Genomic DNA, 16,603 nt, shown 5'->3' with positions numbered 1-16,603 from the left:
GTGGCCTTGATCACAGGCCAGGCCTAAGGACCATACCCGTGCACAAATTTTGTGCCCGGGGCCTCTAGTATATTAGTAATTATTCAAGAAACACACAGCCAGCTGGCAAAGACTAGGTGGCTTTGGCCTACAACCATTAAATGTTTCTTCTTTTTCTCCGTTTTAGAAAAACGTGTTTAAAAAATGTCTTGTCATGGGTGGCTTGGGAAGTGGGCAGGCTCAGGTCAGCTGACACAGGAAATGGGGCGTGGTCGGGAGCCAACAGGAAGACCCTGCCCACTCCTGATTAGGACAGCAGCAGGTGCGGGAGGTGGTGGTGGTGCTGGTGGCGGGAGAGGGGCCACGGGAAGGGAATCCGAGGCTGGGAAGGAGCAAGGTTGGGCCTCTTGTTGCAATTATGCCAGCAACAAGGGACACTTTCCTTTATGACCCTTGAGAGCCAGAGGCCATTCTCAGAGGAGAGAATGGGGCTGCAGGCAGGGCGGGTGTGGGGGGAGGACCAAGCAGGGAAAGGCCAGCCGTGCACTATCCAGGCCGAGAAAGAGGGTCCATAGCTGTTGTCTCTAAACTTTGCGGGTCACACACCCATGAGACATTTGGGGGCGCATACCCTGGCATATGCATTGTTATGTCTGATAACTTATGCACTGGCACAGTTCTATTGCGGTTATTATAAAACAAACAAACAAAACAACGTTAGGAGAAAAACTAAAAGGAAGGATCAAAGGAAGTTCTGAAATCCTCTTCCTGCAGCCCAGTGGACCGTCGTCTGGTGCGTGTAGATCTGGCACCAGGAAGGCCCCGGCCAGGAGCTGTGTCCCCAGTGGCCTCCGCGCTGCCTTCCAGATCTTCTCCAGGAAGCAGGTCTGGGCTTGGGTGCAGCGTGTGTTTCTGTGTGGGGAGGGTTGTGTGCAGAGGCGGTGGGGGCGGCGAGTGCTGACTGTTGTGTCAGGGAAGTATCTGGGAGGGGAGGCCGAGGGGAATCAGCCATTATGAGGGTGCCAAGAAGTCCAGAAACTTGCCCCAAGTCACATAGCCTGCGCCAGGATACGGACCCAGGCTTGGCTGGCTGTAGAGCCTGCCTGTCCCTCAGGGCTGCACCACCTCCCCTGGGAATTTCACTGCAGGCCTTCTTTCAGGAGGAGCAAGGTGTTGGGGTTGAGATCCATTGTCACAATGGGCTGGTCACCCTAGGTCAGGCAGAGCGCTGGAGCCGACACTGTGGGCACCCTGTCCACACGTACCGAGGGCATCTGCCTACAGACCGTGACTTCCATTCATCTCAAGGTTTTGTCCCGGGAGAGGCCTAGATGAGAACCAACGTGGGCTGCCATTAGTGCCGGGTCTGGGGCCGCTTAGAGAGGGTACAGGGCATGACGAGAGCAGAAGCTCCTTGTTTGAGGAATTTTTAGGAGCGTCTGAAGCATGAGCTAATACAGGCCATTCATAGGGACACTCCACTGGAAACAGGTGGAGTGGGGTCTCAGGGGATCACTAAGGTGGGTGGAACAGTGTTAGCTAGGCTGAGAGGGACTCAGGCGTAGTACTCCCCTACCAGCTCTGTGGGAGGTTGGAGGAGAACTCGGCAAGGGAACAATGGCCTCTGCCAGCACTCCTGTCTGGGAGAAAGCTGCTCCCCCCACCTCTCGCCCCAATGCCGGATAATTCTGCTAATTCCTGTATGTCCCTGGTGCTTTTCTAGCTGCTGCCCCAGCTCTTGAATGTAGAGCAAGTGAGTCTGCATACGTCAGGGTGCAGGCCCTTTAAGAGGAACTGCTGGGACTCTAGCACCCTCCATCTCACTCAGCCACAACCCCTCCTGGTTTTTACAGCCGGAAGTTATGAGGATTTCTCTTCACGGCATTGGAACCCTGGGCTGTGGAGCCTGGTGAGGTGCTGGGTCCCCTGGATCCTCAGGGGGAACCGCTGCGGCAGAGCTATGCCTCCCAAATGCTCACTGTCACGCATACGTGTGGGACCAGCCTGTTCCACATCCCCACTCCTCCCTGCCAGTCTTGATGTGGCTTCTTCTTTATATTTTCAGTCATAAGACTTTTGTTCAGCTATCTTTCAGATGGTTCTGAATTATGATTGTTTTGTAGTTTAGCTTAATTTTGATGTGGTTGTGGAAGGATGGGAGTACTTTGTGTACCTACCTATGTGGCCATCTTGGTTACCCCCACTGCCATTTATTTTATTTTTTAAAAATATATTTTATTGATTTTTCACAGAGAGGAAGGAAGAGAGATAGAGAGCTAGAAACGTCGATGAGAGAGAAACATCATCCAGCTGCCTCTTGCACACCCCCTACTGGAGATGTGCCCGCAACCAATGTACAAGCCCCTGACCAGAATCGAACCTGGGACCTTTCAGTCCACAGACCGACGCTCTACCACTGAGCCACACCGGCTTCGGCCCCACTGCCATTCATTAAGTGGCTGACAAGCAGGCCCTGTGTCCTTTTTGGCACCGTTACTAATCCTCACTGCTTCCTTTCTGGAAAGTAGTACCGAAACACCCAGGACATTTTCATGCCTTCTCCACATCTAAAACATTTCTGGGAAGTGCTACCACTTAATTAGGTGTTTCTTACACTAGGAAGTTGGGATTCTGCATTTCCATGCAATTTGAATGTATTTGCATTCAGTCCAGGTTGTAAAAAATCCTGATAATTTTGTGGTTTCCTGGGCTTGGAACATGCACCCTGGCCAGGTGAAGCTCCCACAGAAGCTGCCAGCCCTCATCAGACCCGGTGTCACCACAGACTGTCTTTGCTCAGTCTCCCGTCCTGCTCCCGTGGCTGGCAAGTGCCAACAACCCAGCTCTGTGTAGGCCCAGTTTTTTCCTTTTCTTTCTTTCTTTTTTTTTTTTTTTTTTTTTAATCAAAACTTTATGCTTTTGCCCTTTTAAGGACAAGAAATCGATCCCAGCATCCCACACATAAGGCATGTACATTAAAAAAAATTTTTTTTTTCCAATAATCATGCCTCAGCTAAACCTCATTGGCTAGATTCTGCCACTGCGCAAAGCTATAAGGCACATACTTAAACGCCCCCTGAAGTGCTGATGGAGAGTTCGAGTTGGGTGTCCCCTAGGGCTGAGGGAGAGGAAGGCCCAAGGCTCTTGGAACACTGAGTCTGCTCCTGTTTGGCTGTGCCAGCTCCTCCAGATAACGCTGTCCCTGAGGTATTGCTTCACTCCCATCTGGTGTTCCACGTGACTCCCAGTCTCAGATGACAGTGTTTGAAGTCCTGGCTTTGTCATTATGAAAGTCTTGCTTTGACCTCTTCTGTAAATGAGAATTCCATTGTCTTTCTCCTAGAAGCTGATGTGGGACTAAATAAAATGAGAGAACTCTAAAGAATTCTCATAATGAGGTCTCCCCTCCATGAATGAGCTACCTACCCCAGAAGGGAAGGCCAATGGCATATGTTGACTATCTCAGAGTCCGATCTGTAAATAGAGCTGGTTATACTTCTCTCACAAGGTGTTCCTGTGAAATGAAAATGAAATATTCCACATAAAAGCTCCTGCCCAATGAATGGGAATTATTAGTTCCCTATTGCCGACAATTGCTCAAGAGGCCCCTGTTGTCACACCTAATACCACCATGTTTCAGAGCTAACAAACAATTCAACTGAGTGCCATGGTCTAGGGATTAGAGGTGAAGGTGAAAGATGAGACACCATGGTGTCTTTAAGGCTCTCACAGGCCAGAGGAGGAAGACGGATTGGGCCCTGTCATTGACAAATGATAGGAGAAGGTGTGCAAAGCAGAGTGCAGGCACAGGTAAGGGAGCCTGGCTGGTCTGGTGGGGGCTGGGCAAACTTCCCAAGGGAGACCCTGGCACTGGAGTTATGGGCTTGAGCTTGTCAGGCAGAGGAGAGGGAGACGGGACTCCAAGGGTAGGGAAGAGAGTGTCAATGACACCTTCGAAGGGCATCACTCGGAGTGGTGCGGGAAAGCTCGTGGCTTAGAACAGAGGAAAACCAAGTCTCTGCCTTCCACGTTCCCGATTTGTCCAGCGTCTGGTTTCCGCTTCTCCAAGGGGAGCGAGTAAAGGGGGCAGGAAGGTGGCGGGAAGACAGGGGTAGAGGTAGGTTTGGCATTCTGTGGGGTAGTCAGAGAAGTCGTCTTTGATACGGTGACATCTGAAGTAAGGGAGCAAGCCCTGTGACTATCTGGGGAAACGGTCCTAGGAAAAGGAACATTCAAAGTCCAAAAATCCCAAAGTAAGACTGTGCTTTCTGGAACTAAGAACAGGGCCCACTGTGGCTGAAGCAGAGCGGTGTGGGGAAGAAGCAGGAGAGGAGGTCAGTGGAGACCAGATAATAGTAGGCCTGTGGGCCTATATGAGATGAGAAGCCTCAAGAGGGTTTTGAGAAAAGGAATAATTTGATCTGAATTGAGTTTTTAAAAGTTTACTTAAGCTGCTTGGTGGAGAGGGGATTATAATGATGAGGGTCGAGGCAGGGAGACCAGTTAGGAGACTACCAAAATAATCCAGGTGAGAGGTGACGGTGGCTTGGATCATACTAGAAGCCGTGGGAAGAAGCACTGGGTTCTAATGTATGTTGTCGGTACACGAACATGATTTACTAATTGATTGCATGAGGGCATGAGAGGAAGGAAGGAATCCAGGATGACCCTGAGATGCTTTTGCCTGAGCAAGTGGAATTGTTCGTTTTGTGAGGAAGGTGATTGAGAGGCACACATTGGAGGGATCGGTGATACTAAGTCTGGGATGCCCATTAGATGGTCAAGTTGAGAAGTCAAATTGTAAATTGGAGATCGAAGTTTGGAGTTTGGGGTAAGGTCTGGGGTAGTAGAGATTTAACTTTGGGAGTCATGTTGCCTATGAAACTGGATGAGATTAGAAAGGAGAGATAGAGGCACGGTCCAAGGCCTGAACCTTGGTATACCGTATTTTCCGGAGTATAAGACGACCCCCCTAATTTTACAGTTAAAACATAGGTTTAGGCCTATATTCGCTGTATAAGACTACCCCCCACTTCCGAGGCAACGCCAGTTCTTTTTTTAATAGACAGCCTCTCTGACTCTGGCCAATCTGAGCAGGCTTTTTACTAGAACACTGTGTACATATTCCGTACCTGAAGCTACACTGTGTTCTAGTAAAAAGCCTGCTCAGATTGGCCAGAGTCAGAGAGGCGGTCTATTAAAAAAAGAACTGGCGTTGCCTCGGAAGTGGGGGGTAGTCTTATACAGCGAATATAGGCCTAAACCTATGTTTTAACTGTAAAATTAGGGGGTCGTCTTATACTCCGGAAAATACGGTACTCCAAAGTTTAGGGTCAGAGAAATGTAAGGAGACAGAGGAGAAACAAGGGGAGGGTGGAGTGATCTGCTCCATCAAAGGAGGCTGCTGCTGAGGTCTGAGGCTCTCCCACCAGATTTGACAACTGGAAGTTGGAGCGAGGTACCAAAGCCAATCAGTGTGAGCTCCAACAAGAAGGGAGAAGAGAAATTGATGACAGTCATTGGACGCCTCTTAAAGAGTTCTAGAGGGGGCAGAGAAATGGAGCCCTGTCTGAAGCAGGATGAGAGATAAAGGAAGAAACATTTGTTGTTGCTTTGCTTCTCCATCTTGTTACTGATTAGGTCGGCCATGGTTGAAGTCCTGACAGGCAAATGCAACAGAGAGTGTTGGGGTATATGCAAGGAAATCTAAGTTGAGGACAATGAAGCATGAAGGGGGAAATTATTAGCAAAAGCATACTTGAGTCATACATAGATTGTAGGTCTCACTTGGAAGAAGAATTATTGGAGTCTGTGAAAGAAAAGGAGAAAAATACAAGCTCTGGAAGACAGGGCCTAGTGGGTTGGGACTGAGACATTAGAAACTGAGATAATTGGGGGCTGCAGTCAGTGGAGTGACAGGTTCCGGGGTATGGCCGTGGGAGGGAGTAGAGGTAACAAGGCCGTGGGTGTAGAGTAGGTCATAGAACTGAGAGGCTGGGTGCTATAAACTGAATGTTTGTGCTCCCCCAAATTCATACGCTGAAACATAACCCCTAATGTGATGGTATTTGGAGGTGGGGCTTTTGGTTATGAGGGTGGAGCTGCCATAAATGAGATTAATGCCCTTATATAAGAGGGTTCAGACAGTAGTTTGAAAGACAATCTTCTTTGAACTCGCATGTGGTGCTGACATTGAAAATTTTAGCCAAACCACAATTACCCGTTAGCGTAACATTAGGACAGTTTTTCTTCCCATTTACTCAGTAGTATATACTTGTCATCGCCAGAGCTTGAATTTTACAGTGACCTTTGAAAGCCTTGTTTACAAAAACATGTAGCTCTTCATTAGGAAGACTTACAAAATCTGTGTTCAAATTTCTTTACTCATTTTTTTTTTCACCAGTGTCATCACATAACCTTTACAAACAAATAAAGTAGCAGTGAAGTCATTTCAGGCTAAGGTATCTTCCCCAAACATTTGTGACTACTGAAAAAGAGGAAGAAAAGAAAGGAAAAAAAGAAAGAAGGAAAAAGAGAAGGAAAGCAGAAGAAAGAATGAGAGGGATGAAGAGAGAAAGGACTAAAGGAAGGGTGGGAGGAAGGTAGCATGCATGTAAGCAAGGAGGCTATGGATTCCAGTGTAAGACTGCATGGATTGGTCTTTTCTGAAGGAAATTTTTCAGAAAAATACCCTTGCCTTTTACTCAGCCATCTCTGGCGCTGATCTTTATTTTCTAGAATTAATAAATGTCTGTGGAATGAATTAACTGATTGTGATTGCCTTAATAGAACAAAGATTCCCTCATGGTCCTTAGAGCCTTGGGCTTCTGGTCTTAAGTGACATCATCCTTCCTGCCCCATCCCACCCCCCAGCCCCACAGACACCCTCCAACCACATAGCCTGCTTCTGCTTAGCTCCTGAGCTCTACTTTGCTTCTTTTTCTCCTCCAACATGTGTGTTCAGAAGCTCTTCGGCTTTTATTAAATGCAGCACTATTGTTAATACATTAAAGACCTTAATCTCATGCCAGCCACACCCTGGCACCCGACCGGACCCGGCTGGGCAAGGGGCCAGCTGTGGAGTGAGGTTCTTTTTGCCAGTGATCAAGTTCGGCTAAGAAGTGAGATAGTCCCTGCCTCTAGGATGTTTTTCTAGCTGCATTTAGGGCTCTGGTAGTTTCTGCCTCTGGGGATGGAGTTTAGAGGTCATCTGAACCGGGAGTGACGAGGGACAGGAGCTGTAATAAAAAGGTGTAAATAAAACAGAGGTGAGGGCGGCAAGGGGAGCTGGGTCTGGCCAGGGGGGTGAGAAAATAAACTGTTGGAAGCCTCTCCAGTCTTCTAAACCCTTAATACCATTATCCTCTAGCAAACATTGTCTGATCTAGACTTTGCTCTGAGAGTTCTACCGGTGTCCATCTTGATACCACATAATGAGTTTCATATCAAAGCGTAGTGAGGTGGTGGTTGTGAGGAGATGCATGGCTAATTTTGTAGCCTTCTGTGGGGTCAGGCAGCTTTGAAAGCCTTCCAAGCACGGTGTCTCAGCCATGAGTCATCACAGGCCATCTCCTAGGGTAGGGGTGTCGAACTCAATCAAAGAAGGGGCCAAAATCTAAAATCCAGCCTAAATAGCGGGCCGAATGGTTTACTGAACAGTCATAAACTGTTATTGTGATGGAAACGCAGCGGAGTGCAGTGATGACAGCGCGGTTCGGGCCACATTGCAAGGCCTGGCGGGACGGATTTGGCCCGCGGGCCTTGTGTTTGACACATGTGTCCTAGGGCCTAGGCTCTTGAGTACATGATAGAATCTTCATTTAAGCATCCAAGTTCTTACGAGCTCCAGTGAGATGAAAGGGAGAAACCTCCAAAGTGAGGCCCACTAGCGCCTTTGAGGGTGCCTGGGGTGAAACATCCATCAACAATAAAAGCACGGAGCGGCCAGAGTTCTTCCCACCTTGGTGTCCCCCTCCTAGAACCTGGCAACAAGGGAAGGCTGGGAAGGAGATTCGCTTTAGCCATAACAAAGTAGAGCAGGAATGCAGCCAGGAGGGCTGCTCTTTGTAGACGGAACATCTGATGCTGTGGATGCACCACCCTGAAGCTGATCACCACTTTAAGATCTAGCCAGATCCAGAGGAATTTCCCACCACCCCTCCTCCTCCTCCCCTGCCCATGGAACCAAATGTGTCTGAGAAGGACCGGCCACCCATACTGAAGGCCAGGCTCAGCGGTAATGCATTAAACGTGCCAAGGAGCTGGAGGGCGGGGAGAGCTAGAGGAGAGACTCTGGGGGATGGGAGAGTGGTCTTAGCTCATCAAGAAGGTGGCCACAGGCAGTGTCCCAAGTCTTCCACTCTGGGGCGTGGCCATAGTGACCCATTCAGCAGAACAGAGGAGTCACACCAAACCCTGATTCCATGGATTCTCTATGGGAAGACCTGGCGCAAGGGATTCTGGGTACCCTCCATGTGATGGAGGCCAGCAGAAAGACTTCTTGGCTTCCATTCTGTACCCCACTGCCTTTCACAAGGACCCAAAGTGAGGTTGCTTTAACTAGTCTCTTAGGTACCAGGCACTTTAACACTCATAATCATCTTGGCTGAGAGAAGCCACGTCACCCAGAAAAGGTCAGCTGGTGAATGCACAGCGGGGCAGCAGTTGACAGGCTAGTGTGTTCACCACAGATAAGAAGCCTTTTACAAAAAAAAAAATAAATAAAAATAAAAATTAAAGCACAGGCTGGGGTCCGCCTCCAGTTGGAGGCTCCATAGCACCGTGCCAAGACCCTCTTCACCCAGCGGCTTTACTGCCTGTCTTGGTCACGTCGGGAATGAATCCACTTTGCTCTCCTCTCTGATTTGTTCCATGCTGCCAAACACACCACACATGGCATTTCTATGGAGGCAGAAATATGGAAATAGCTTTTCTGTGTGGAAAAACAAAACAAAACAAAACAAAAACACAAAACAAGCTGTAAAGAATGCTTTGAGAATAAGAAACATGAGAAAACATTTTTAAAAAAATGCAATTTCCCCCTTTCAGTCTTGTTTTCTCCTTGGAAAAGACCCTCAGCACATAGCAGTCAGGATCACAGAGGCTGGTCCACTCCCATGTCCCCTTTTTAGTCCCTCAGAGTAGTACTGCTCACCTTCACCATGCTGAAGAATCTCTGCAGAACTGGCTGAAGCAGATCCTGGGCCCCGACTCCAGAGATTCTGTTTCAGTAGGCCTGGATGGGTGGGGGCAGAATTGTCATTTGTGACAAACTCGCAGATAATGTATATGGTAGGGTTCAGACCCATTACCCCAAAACATAGCACTTTGGCAATTTGAATATCTTAAGGGCTGAAGCGTGCGTGTGAGAAAACAGTGGAATCGCAAAGGTCACTCTATTTCCCCTAACAGATCATAAGAATTCCCTTGTGAAATTCCTTTGTGAAAAGTCCTTTTATATATCCCTCTAGGGATAAGAAATCTGTATCAACAAGCCTTGTTAAACTAGCTCATGACTTCCTAGTTACTTTTGCACCCCTTACTACCCCTAGCCCAGACTTGTCAGCTCTTCACAAATTTATTTTGTCTAAAAGGTGTGAAAGATTCCTGCTCTGGCCACTGCTTTGGGTGTCCATTCTCTTGTGAAAGCTCCTGTATACATGTAAAAAAATAAAAATAAAAAGAAGAGTTAAGCTTTTTTCCTATTAGTCTATGTCAGTTTAATTTTTAGAATGAGCCAGGAAACTTAAGAGTCAAGTAAAACTTTTCCCTCCCCTACACATGTGCTCCTGGTCAGTGTGCCAGGTGTTGAGTGGCCCTGCCTTAGGGAAATCACAAGTGAATCTTCTCTGTTTACTGGCTGCATCTGTCAGCCAGAGCTAGAAGAAGGAAGAGCTTTCTTGATCATCCTGAGGGGTCCTAGGAAACGTCCCTAGGGTGTTATTGTCACCCAGGAATCTCAGGTTGCCCCCAACTTTCTATTCCTCACAGCTTGGTAGGGAGAAGCTTGGAAAGAAATGGAGGATTTGTATGGATGCATATAAGCCTAACCAGTGGTCACGGACAACTCCAAAGTTTAGGGTCAGAGAAATGTAAGGAGGGCAGTTGGGGGCAATTAGACTGGCAGGGGAGCAGTTAGGCGTTGATCAGGCTGGCAAGTGAGTGATTATGGGGTGATCAGGCTGGCCGGCAGAAGCATTAAGGGCAATCAGGCAGGCAGGCAGGCAGGTGAGCAGTTGGGAGCCAGCAGTCCTGGATTGTGAGAGGGATGTCAAAATGCTGGTTTAGGCCTAAACTGGCAGTCGGACATCCTCCAAGGGGTCCTAGAGTGGAGAGGATGCAGGCTGGGCTGAGGGACAAACCCCTCCCCAGTGCACAAATTTCATGCACAGGCGTGGCGTGGAATGAAGGAAGGCCCCAGCCGGCAGCCGGAAGGCTCTGATCGGCCTTGATCACCAGCCAGGTCTAGGGATCCTACCCATGCACAAATTTCATGCACCAGGCTTCTAATTAGAAAATAATATCTGTGTTTGATCAAGATCTGAAGACTTGATGTTTAACATGCATATCAGTTTCTTTAGTTGTAAGTATGGGAAATACTACCCGTTTGGGGATTGTTGTGAGAATGAAAGTTTCAGCTTGTATGTGTAGCATCAGAGCCCAAATCTGGTTTCTCAGAGTCTCTTATAGTATACTTACTAGTGAGAGCAATAGCAGTGGTTTCCTTGGAGCAAGCACTTACTGGGTCCTCCTCCTTAATAAACAATGGACACCAGCTGAAACCAGTTTAGCTCAGTGGATAGAGCATTGGCTTGTGGACTGAAAGGTCCCGGGTTCGATTCTGGTTAAGGGCATGTATCCTGGTTGTGGGCACATCCCCAGTAAGGGGTGTGCAAGAGGCAGCTGATTGGTGTTTCTCTCTCATCGATGCTTCTAGCTCTCACTCTCTGTCCCTCTCTGTAAAAAATCAATAAAATATATTAAAACAAAAAACAATGAACACCCTATGGAGGAAGATGTTATCTCTATTGTGTCTGTGAGGAAACCCAGCTGAGATATTAACTAACTTGCCCAGGGATTGAACCCAGGTCCCACTCACAATGAGGCTGTTACCACCTCACTGAACCCCAGGAATCCTCCCAGCAGTGCCTCTCAAGATGATGTATTTCCAAGTAAATTGCAGATATCAGCATATGTCCCCTTAAATATTTTTTTAAAAAATGAACAACAACAAAATAAAATAACAAATGTTGGTAGGATGTGAAGAAATAGGAAGCCTTGTGCCCTGTTGGTGGGGATGTAAAATGGTGCAGCCGCTATGGAGAACAGTGTGACCTTTTCTCAAAAAATTAAAAATAGAACTACCATACAACCCAGCAACTCCACTTGTAGATTGAAAACAGGGAGTGGAGGAAATATTTGCACACCCATGTTCAGAGCATTACTCACAAAAGCTAAAAGGTGTCCATTCATGGATTAATGAATAAGCAATAAAATGTGGTATGTATACACACAGTGGAAAACTATTCATTCTTTTTTTAAAATTTATTGATTGATTAAAGTATCACATATTTGTCCTCGTCCCCCCATTCCATTCTCCACCCCTCTCCACTCATGCCCCCACCCCTCTATTGTCCTTGACCACTGGTTAGGCTCATATGTATGCACACAAGTCCTTTGGCTGATCTCTCCCTTTTATCCCCACCCTCCCAACAGTCTTATCCATAGCTCCTTATCTCTGGGTCTGTTCTTGTTCATCAGTCTTTGTTGTTCACCATTTCCCCTAGATGAATCAGATCATGTCCTACTGGAAATACACTTATAAGAACTGAAAATGAGACAAGCAATAAAGGTTATGCTGAAAGGCAAATGAATCAGTCTGTAGTGAGTTTCTTTCTGGACCAACAGTTCTTTTGAGACCCAATTTCAATGTCAAACATTTCCTTATGTGTACATCTCAGCAATGATATTTCAGTTCTGGATAGTGGACAATGGTGGTAATGCAGGTCCAACCCTCTCTGGTTTGGTCTTGGGGAAAACTATTCCTTCTTAAAGAGAAAGAAAATTCTGACACATGCTACAACATAGATGAACTTTAAGGGCATTAAGCTCAGTGAAACAAGCTAGCAACAAAGGATAAATATTGTATGATTCCACTTATCTGCAGGACCTAGAGTACAAATTTATAGAAAGTACAATGGTGGCAGCCTGGGATGGGAGACGGGAGAAGGGGGTGTTGTTCAATGGGTCAGAGCTTCAGTTTTGTAGATGGATGGTCATGCAACAATGTGAATGTTCACTTAAAGATGGTTAAGATGGCACATTTTGTTATATGTATTTTATTTTATTATTATTTTTTAAAATATATTTTTTATTGATTTTAGAGAGGAAGGGAGAGGGATAGAAACATCAATGATGAGAGAGAATCATTGATCAGCTGCCTCCTGCAAGCCCCCCAATGGGGATTGAGTCCGCAACCCAGGCATATGCCCTTGGTCAGAATCCGAATCTGGGACCCTTCAGTCCTTAGGCTGACTCTCTATCCACTGAGCCAAACTGGCCAGGGATGTTATATGTGTTTTAACACAACTTAAAAAAAAAATCAAATAACTAAAAAGGACCACAGCAAATAGGATTAGTTCATACTTTTAAAAACTACAATTTACAACCCCCCCCCCCCCACAAAAACCTAATCATATGCCTCAGTGCAGTTCACAATAGAGTGCTGAAATTTAATAGTAGGGGTGCATGTGGGAGGCAACCAGTCAATGTTTCTCTCTTTCTCTCTCTCTTCCCCTCCTCCTTCTCTTACACACACTCTCTCTCTAAAGTTCAATGGCAAAAATATCCTCGGGTGAAAAAAAAAAAAGCTAGAATAAAAGGTCATCAAAATAAACCCAAAGAAAGTAGAGGGATGGAGTATAAAAATTGACAGAATTTAATGATGTGGAACACTCACATAAAAAATAAATAAAACAAAAACTTAATCATTGAAAAAACCATTATTATAGATGAATCTAATTAAATATCATAAATAAGATATCTGAATAAAAGTTTTAGAGATATCATTTGAAATGAGACAGGATACTATCAATGAAATTTTAAAATATTTTAAGAAACTACTAAAAAGAAATTAATCTTAATGAAAAAATTAAAATCTAGGTCAAAATACAGAATTCTTGGTAAATACAAATTACTAACATTTATACAAAAAGAGATAGAAAACCAGAATTAGCCAAAAACCACAGCAGACATTATAATTATTGTTAAAGTTTCTTCCCTTAAAAGAATAAAAAGCCCTAGCCGGTGTGGCTCAGTTGGTTGGGCGTCCTTCGGTGCACTAAAAGGTGGCCGGTTGAATTCCTGGTCAGGGCACATGCCCAGGTTGCATACTTGATCCCCCATATGGGACATGTAAGAGGCAATCGAGCTATGTTATACTCTCATATCAATGCTTCTCTCTCTTTCTCCCTCTCCCTTCCTCTCTCTCTAAAAATCAATAAAAAAATCTTTAAAAACAAAACAGGCTCAGGATGATTTTGTTTTCCATGTTTGTTTTGATCTAATTTTCCAGGACCTGATCATTTCTGTGGTACATAAATTCTTCCAGAGTATAGAAAACAAAATTCTAGTTGCCAAAATGTAAAGGGTGGCCTATGCATCAACCGGGGGCTGTGGGAAGCAGATGCTGACTGGAGGTAAGCATGCAGGCAGTTTATTGGTGAACAGCACCTGTGAAAGGGAAACGGAGGCATCCAGACTGGCAGGAGAAACTGTCAGAGCTGCGGGCAGGGCTGTCCACACCTCTGTCTGCCCAGCGAGAGGCTCCAGAGCACATGTGTCAAACACAAGGCCCGCGGGCCAAATCCGTCCCGCCAGGCCTTGCAATGTGGCCCGCACCGTGCTGTCATCACTGCACTCCGCTGCGTTTCCATCACAATGACAGTTTATGACTATTCAGTAAACCATTCGGCCCGCGATTTAGGCTGGATTTTAGATTTTGGCCCCTTCTCTGATTGAGTTCGACACCCCTACTCCAGAGCAAAGGTTGCCCGTTAGAGGAGCCCTGAATTGGGCCAAAATAGCTCAGCCCTTGTACCTTCCTCAGTTTTGCTTAGTCATTATTTGAACACATCCTGAGAAAAGCATGACCTTAGCTTACCACAACATGTTAAAAAAAGGAAGGAAGGAAGGAAGGAAGGAAGGAAGGAAGGAAGGAAGGAAGGAAGGAAGGAAGGAAGGAAGGAAGGAAGGAAGAAGAAAGAAAGAAAGAAAGAAAGAAAGAAAGAAAGAAAGAAAGAAAGAAAGAAAGAAAGGAAGGAAGGAAGGAAGGAAGGAAGGAAGGAAGGAAGGAAGGAAGTAAGGAAGGAAGGAAGAAAGAAAGAAAGAGAAAAAAGAAAGGAAGAAAGAAAAGAAGAAAAAAGAAAAGAAAAGAAAAGAAAAGAAAAGAAAAGAAAAGAAAATGAAGAAAGAAGGAAGAAAAACTATAGGCTACTAGCACTAACAAAGTGAAAGGCAAAAATTCTAAATAGTCTATTAGCAAATTGAATCTAATGGTATCTTAAAAGGATTATACATAAAGAATGCAAAGATGTTTTAAGCAGAGAATCTATTAATTTGTTACATTAATGGATTGAATGGGAGAAAAGATATTCCCACAACAATAAATGCTTTAATAAGTGGTTTTGATAAAATGTGTGCCTATTTCTAAACAAGAACATAAAATTCTTGGCCAGCTGGAGGTAGAAGGAAACTTACTTTTTAATATCCTCACCCGAGGATATTTTTACCATTGATTTTTAGAAAGAGTGAAAAAGAGGGAGGAGGCAGGGAAGGGGGTGGAGAAACATCCATCTGGAGCATGGATCATCTAAATCTGAAACCGAGGTACATGCCCTTGAACTGGAATTGAACCCGCGACCCTTCAGTCCACCGGCCAATGCTCCAACCACTGAGCCAAACCTGCCAGGGCAGAAGGAAACTTTCTTACCAGACAAAGATCAAACAGTTAGCAAACATCCTATTCAGTGGTGAAAAATCAAGCAATCCAGAAAAGTAAGGAATGAGACAAGGTTTTCTATGGTCACCATTACTACTTAGCAGTCCACTAGTGACTCTACCCAATTCAATTTCTTAGAAAAGTAATTTAAAAATTGCTATTTGCTGTTCTAAAATTGATTGTGATGATAGTTGTACAATTCTGTGAATATCCTAAAAAAAAAACATTGAATTGTATCCCTTAAGTAGGTAAATTGTATGAGACACGAATTATATCTCCATGAAGCTGTTAAAAAAAATCATCTTGTCTTATATAAGATATTTACTATTTAGAAGATACTTATCCACTTAGAAAATCAAAGAGAATAAACTTAAAAACTCATAAATGTGAGAGACTCTAGACAGGTGGCCAAGAACAATATCAACATACAAAAATCATGTGGTAATAAACAAACACTAGTCATTTTCAAAACATCACAGGAAAAGGAACACATTTATTATACACTGAAACATTAAGCATCCAAGAATAGACCTGATAAGATATGTAGAAAACAATTTTTTTAAAAGAACTTTTGTGAGTTTATCTGAGCCTAACTCTCAACATATGCCAGGAAGCAGAACCTCAACGAATTGAGATAATGCTCTGGAGTAGGGGTGTCGAACTCAATCAGAGAAGGGGCCAAAATCTAAAATCGAGCCTAAATCGCGGGCCAAATGGTTTACTGAACAGTCATAAACTGTCATCGTGATGGAAACGCAGCGGAGTGCAGTGATGACAGCACAGTGCGGGCCACATTGCAAGGCCTGGCGGGACGGATTTGGCCCGCGGGCCTTGTGTTTGACACATGTGCTCTGGAGAATGGTGGGTTACATCTGTATTTATACATTGCAATCAAAGGAAAGGGACATAGGTGGGTTACATGAACTCCATCGGTGAAGGACTAGAGAGGCGGGAGAAAGCAAAGCAGGAAAACCCCTGGGATTGGATAAAAAGTAAAATGATAGACACATACTTAGGTGGGTGCAGGAACAATTAATATGATAACAATGCAGGAATTTGTGGTATCTGTCCTGGTGCCCAGCACATTAGGTTGTGCCAGAAAAAGGGAAGTTACAAGTTACCCAGACATTTCAAAGGTATGTTATTACACATAGATGCAAAAAGACACAGAGGCTCAGTTAAGGTAAAGGTTGGCCTTGTCAGTGAAGATACTGGCCTGGGATGTAAGTATCCAGAAGATAAAATTTTAAAACCAAACAATTTTACGACGGACGTAAACTGAGGCATAAACTATGGTTGCCAAGCATCCACTACACCCCAAACCCCACTTCAGGAATGGCCACGGGGATTTCCTCTAGAAGAGTAAGCAAACATCACAGGGACAAAGAAGAATGTGATGAATGAATTCTGAAAACTGAGGAATGGGTCCAGAGGTGCTATCAGAAGAAGTGGGGTTCTTAGGGTACCACCGAAATAAACATTTCTGGATGCCCCAACTAGAGGATGAAATGGTAGATCACTTTATTTCCGTGGCATTACATCCCTTCTGTAAAGCTAGGAGCAGAGGCAGAGTCCAGAGTGTCCTCTCCATGTTAGAGCCGGGTCCAGTTCAGTATCAGGCTAGTT

Source organism: Pipistrellus kuhlii, unplaced genomic scaffold (genome assembly GCF_014108245.1).
Source record: "Pipistrellus kuhlii isolate mPipKuh1 unplaced genomic scaffold, mPipKuh1.p scaffold_m20_p_13, whole genome shotgun sequence".
NCBI lineage: Eukaryota > Metazoa > Chordata > Mammalia > Chiroptera > Vespertilionidae > Pipistrellus > Pipistrellus kuhlii.
This window is presented reverse-complemented; position numbering follows the sequence as displayed.